A 6,000-nucleotide genomic window follows, 5' to 3' on the forward strand; every position below is an offset into this window, starting at 1 on the left:
TGACGACCTTGCTCTAATTGCTGAGTCACTATCAGAACTGGAGGAGAAGTTCCAGGTGTGGAAGGAGGGTCTAGAATCGAGGGGCCTTAGAGTCAATCTAGCTAAAACCAAAGTCGTAATAAGTAGGAAGGTAGACAATCCACAAATGTCTTCAGGAAGATGGCCCTGCTCGATCTGTAGAAAAGGTGTAGGTAGAAACTCTATAAGATGTACCCAGTGTAAGCTATGGACACATAAGAGGTGCAGCAATGTCAAAGGTAGGCTAACTGGGAAGATAGTTTTTGTATGTGGCAGATGCTCAGGAGCATTAACCTCCGAAAATCTGCAGAAAACAACTTCCGTCACTTTCCAGGGGGAAAAACTAGAAGTAGTTGATAGCTTCCGTTATCTAGGTGATAAAGTCAGTAGTGGGGGTGGGTGCGCTGAAAGTGTAACTGCTAGAATAAGAATAGCCTGGGCAAAGTTTAGGGAGCTCTTACCTCTGCTGGTGACTAAAGGCCTCTCGCTCAGAGTAAAAGGCAGACTGTATGATGCATGTGTACGAACAGCCATGCTACATGGCAGTGAAACATGGGCCGTGACTGCTGAGGACATGTGTAAGCTTGTGAGGAATGAAGCCAGTATGCTCCGATGGATGTGTAATGTCAGTGTACATACTCGACAGAGCGTTAGTACCTTGAGAGAAATGTTGTACCTAAGAAGCATCAGTTGTGGTGTGCAAGAGAGATGATTGCGCTGGTATGGTCATGTGGCGAGAATGGATGAAGATAGGTGTGTGAGAAAGTGCCAATCCCTAGCAGTTGAGGGAACCCGTGGAAGAGGTAGACCCAGGAAAACCTGGGATGAGGTGGTGAAGCACGACCTTCGAACCTTAGGCCTCACTGAGGAAATGACCAGCGACCGAGACCTTTGGAAATATTCTGTATGTGAGAAGACCAGGCAGGACAAGTGAGCCCAGCCCACTTATGAATGCCTTCCTCCCTTGGACACAAAGACCTGTTGAGGCAAGCGAAGTCGATATAGAACCTCATCCGACAACAGGCACCCATGCCAACCCCCTTTGCTTGCGAAGACATGTTGGGGCAAGCGAAATCGAATTGAACCAGCCAGGATCCCTGGTCTGGTGGTACATAAAAAGCACTATCCGACTCGTGGCCGATGCCAGCGCAGCCTCGACTGGCCTCTGTGCCAGTGGCACGTAAAATACACCAATCCGACCGTGGCCGTTGCCAGCATCGCCTGGCACCTGTGCAGGTGGCACGTAAAAATCACCCACTACACTCACGGAGTGGTTGGCGTTAGGAAGGGCATCCAGCTGTAGAAACATTGCCAGATAAGAATGGAGCCTGGTGCAGCCTTCTGGCTTCCCAGATCCCCGGTCGAACCGTCCAACCCATGCTAGCATGGAGAACGGACGTTAAACGATGATGATGATGATGATGATGATGATATAAGCTTACTCTCAGAGTGGTTGGCATGAAGAAAGACATCCAGCCATAGAAACCATGTCAAATCAGACTGGAGTCTGGTGCAGCCCCTCAGCTTACCAGCCTTGATCAAACCGTTCATCCCATACCAGCATGGACAATGGACAATTAATGATGATCATGATGATAAAGTACAATGATATGTTCCTATCTACCTACTTTTTGTGTCATGTAACTCAAATGAGACAGACTGACAGACAGAAAGCCAAACAAAAAAAGAAGGAAAAATAATAAGGGATGATAATGGAAAGTAGAGGAGGAAGATGATGATGATGATGTTTATTTGTTGTTTTTTAAAACAGTGGTGGCATTGGTGATGGTCATTTCTGGCACTCGGATGCATGCATTAAATCATATTTTTAAAAATTTTATTTCAGTTCACGAAAATAAATGAACTGCTTGCCTTTAGTTCCTTACAACTTATGAAAAACTACTACTACTACTACCACGACTACAATCACACTATTTAAGTGTGTGAAGCAGAATTATATCCCAAATTTTGAAAAGTTTCAATAAAACTCAAATTGTCCATGTAAATGTATTTATTGTATGGTACATTGATTTCCCAAACACAACAAAATATGCTTCAACACACGAACTCACACAAAGAATCTTGAAAACCAAATCCAAAAACAATATCATCATCATCGTTTAGCATCCGCTTTCCATGCTAGCATGGGTTGGACAGTTCAACTGGGGTCTGGGAAGCCAGAAGGCTGCACCAGGCCCAGTCTGATCTGGCAATGTTTCTACGACTGGATGCCCTTCCTAATGCCAACATTTAGTGGGTGCGTTTTACGTGCCACCGGCACAGGTGCTAGACGAGGCTGGCAAACGGCCATGATCAGATGGTGCCTTTTACGTGCCAGCGACACACACACACACACACACACATATATATATATATATATATATATATATATACGGTTTAAGTAATTGAGATTCAAGTGAGTTCTAATGAATTCACATGAATATGGTCCTTAACTAGGATGCACCGGAAATCTATATGGTGTTAACCATACGACAGTGGGGTGATTACAAATAGGAAAAAAGCAACAAGAATGGATCAAAATATCGGTACAATTGTCCTCGTACGAAACAATTGTACCGATATTTTGATCCATTCTTGTTGCTTTTTTCCTATATATATATATGTGTATATATATACATATAAATATGAGTATGTACATATACTTTGAGTATATATAGAGAGAGAGGGGGAGGGAGAGAGAGAGAGAGAAATTGTATCTGATTGACAGCCAATTTCCTCACACACACATACACGACTATTTTATATATGCATATATATATATACATATACATATATATATATATATATATATATATATATATATATATATATATATATATAATCGAGGGTAAAGAATGGACGTAATCAGAGATGGCAATCCAATTAGTGTAAGCCGATGCAAGAAATCAGCAACTCCAAAGTATTGGTCAAATAGACGTGGAAGAGCGATGGGATGCATCTTGTAGGGTGTAGCTGGTAGTCTATGCATATTGTTCCTTTCTACCAGCTTCTTGCATTCAGCTCACTGCTGGTAGCGAGCCCGTGTAATGAAACAGAAGGCAGCCTACTGTATAAGTAGATAGCCTATCCCTCAGCAAAAACCTGCCATCTGTCCCTGTAGTCACAGACAGTAAATGGTCAGCTTGTGACCGCATGGTAGTTCAGCAGAGAATCTTTTAGCATCATCAAACCCTACAAATACAGCCTGAGTTCTGTCATATTGGGTGGATATTCACTGGCTCTTATTAGCCACTGTCCAGCTGCCTTGTGGGTGAGGCCAGGAATTCAAAAGCTACACAGGAGCAAACCTCAGACAAAAACAAACAGCAGCAGTTAGAACTAAGGTGGTTACCGACCGACCGACTGGATTTTGGCAGCCCAGCACAACTTGAGTAGCCATCCACCCACCCGCCATTCCACTGAATATATCCTCTTTTAGATAATCTCCTACCATTCAGTCTAAAAAGGCAGCGACTCGCTCTTCAAAGGGAGGTTCAATTCACCCATCAGACTCAAGAAAGGCGACGATGTATTGGAAAGGCTAAAACGAATCCAAATGCAAGCAACTCGAGGTGTACAATGTCTGTGATGCAATAAATACCTATTTCTTTATTACCCACAAGGGGCTAAACACAGAGGGGACAAACAAGGACAGACATAGGTATTAAGACGATTACATCGACCCCAGTGCGTAACTGGTACTTAATTTATCGACCCCGAAAGGATGAAAGGCAAAGTCGACTTCAGCGGAATTTGAACTCAGAACGTAACGGCAGAGGAAATACCGCTAAGCATTTCGTCCGGCGCGCCAACGTTTCTGCCATGCAATAAATACCGTCGACGGCTCCAGGAAATGTTTGATAGCATCAGGCGAATTATCAGCACGTTTTTACTGAAAGACCAATCACCAACAGTGAAGCACTCGGAAGACTATTTCTATCAGTTCCTTATTCAATTTAAATCAGTGAATCCATCAGCCATTGAGACAGGGTGCAAAATCTCGTTATCCATCTTCTTGACAAGCTACCAAGCTTTGCTAAAGATAATGCTACCATCGAAACAGAAATTCTTCAGGGCCAGATAATCTTACGGCAACAGATCTCAAAGAAGGGTAGTTTCTTTTGCAGAGATCGTCACTTTTAAAACAGAAGCATAGATTACAAAGTACAAAACATCAAACTCAGAAGGATGTTAACATCGTCACCAGCGACAAAGACAAAGCAAGCTACCGTTATTGCTCCAGCAGCAACAGGATCGAATTCCCAAGCGAGTTACTATTAACTTCTAAATCAATGAGAACTTCGTTAACATCACAAAAGAATAGACAACCTCCACGTTCAGATCCAAACAGATTATTGAGTCACACAATGATGATGGCAGTATTCTGGTAATCCACACTCCAGAATTTCCAAGAGCCTTATTTCGGCAGCTGTTACAGCTTATAAAAGAAAGGGCCTACAAGGAATTGTTAGACGCATTCTTTTACTGGCCAGAAACTAAGGCCACTGGTCCACAGCACATTATTTTGTCGCTATCCCTCTTATTTTCTCAGTAAAACAGTAACAATTAATTACATCCTCCCAACTCAGGCACCTTAACAACATCAGTTACAACGATTGCACACTGAACGAACAGTTTCTAACTCTTGTCTGACAAACAAAAACCCTGTGTCTTTTGAAAGGGTCACTTTTTGTAAATCATTCCAGTTTCCATCACAAGCTCCTTGTCTACCGGACAATCTGTGTTTCTTACCTCATGTTTCAATGCAAAACATAGACCCACATGCAGCCAGCGCTTTTAAAATACAGAAGGACTTTAACATGCACTATCTCCAGGAGATCCTTTCGATAATCCGGTAGGATTAGATTACACACACACACTTCCTCCATTAGACCAACATCAGAAGAATTAAGTCCACACTATTCATGCGTCATCTTAGAAATAGTTCGTCCATGGATATCGTCTTTGTTCGTGTTTCCGCTGTATTACCACGATTGACATTTGGTTTAGGACCAAAAATAACGAGAAGAAGATCCCTTTCAAAAATGGAAGGCATCACAACTCGCTTTTAACTTTGGTGGTCTCAGTTGAATGGGAATTGAAAATAAAAAGAAGAAATAATCGAGAACTATCAAAAGAATTGAGAAAAAAAAGGCGTCCATGCAAAGTTACACTTCGCTTTTCCATGCGAACATGTATCGTTTGTAACTGAAAATTGGGATATTAACTCAGCCAAAAGATCTGCAAATAAAGATGAGGATTCTCGTTTTCGGATCTAATGGACAACCATAAAGAAACGATTTTCATGGAATTTAGTTAAGATTTTGGTGTGTGTTTTGTGGTTGTACAATGTCTGAATAGAATTTCATGAAAGAAGACTTCTCAGTCTATTTACCGTAGTGGTCAGCGGTGAAATATATCAATCATGTATCGAACTTAATGAACAAGACAATCTCTGTAACTCCGAAGTTTGTATCTACCACAATATTGACGAATTCAAATAAACAAGGTCCGAAGATTTGGGGAAGAAAATGTGACCATCGTTACGTCATAATAGAAATATTTCATAATTGTAAAACTCCAATGTATTTTTTACCAACAAAAACATAAAAATTTTATTTACTAATTTTTAAAAAGATGGGTTAAAAAAAAAAGAAAAGAAAAAATGAAGGGAAATGGGTGAGGGTGAAGAAAGTGAAGCTGGAACCGGAGAAGTAATGGACCACATGTCCCAGAACAAGAGGGACAGTAACAGGCAGGATGTAGACATTGGACTCCATTTGAATGACGTCAAGCAATTATTGTTAATTTAAAGGATTCTTCAGTATTAAACAGAATCCCAGTTACACAGCTTGCTTTATCAATTCTATCTCCAGTTACTGAATCCATTCTACATCCTTGTTATGTTCAACTTTGTTATTCCAAACGTCTGCTATGATTTACTCATGTCTGGGATTTTCCAACGATTTCTAACATTTTGGA

The 6,000-nt window shown here is 41.3% G+C and overlaps 1 protein-coding gene across 8 annotated transcripts in view; it reads right to left on the reverse strand.

Moving 5' to 3' along the window:
• The window catches only part of LOC115224542 (nuclear cap-binding protein subunit 3-like), a 65,109-nt gene extending 59,570 nt beyond the window's left edge, over positions 1-5,539 (reverse strand). For 6 of the 8 annotated variants that reach the window (XR_005003790.1, XM_036513247.1, XM_036513246.1 and 3 more), the window contains exon 1: positions 5,414-5,538. The gene's annotated coding sequence lies outside the window, so the exon portion shown is untranslated. Of the gene's footprint in view, positions 1-5,413 lie in introns of all 8 variants that reach the window. The other 2 variants (XM_036513245.1, XM_029795451.2) reach the window with 2 other exon arrangements.
• Between the last annotated feature and the right edge of the window lie 461 nt (positions 5,540-6,000).

Source organism: Octopus sinensis, linkage group LG25 (genome assembly GCF_006345805.1).
Source record: "Octopus sinensis linkage group LG25, ASM634580v1, whole genome shotgun sequence".
Classification (NCBI taxonomy): domain Eukaryota; kingdom Metazoa; phylum Mollusca; class Cephalopoda; order Octopoda; family Octopodidae; genus Octopus; species Octopus sinensis.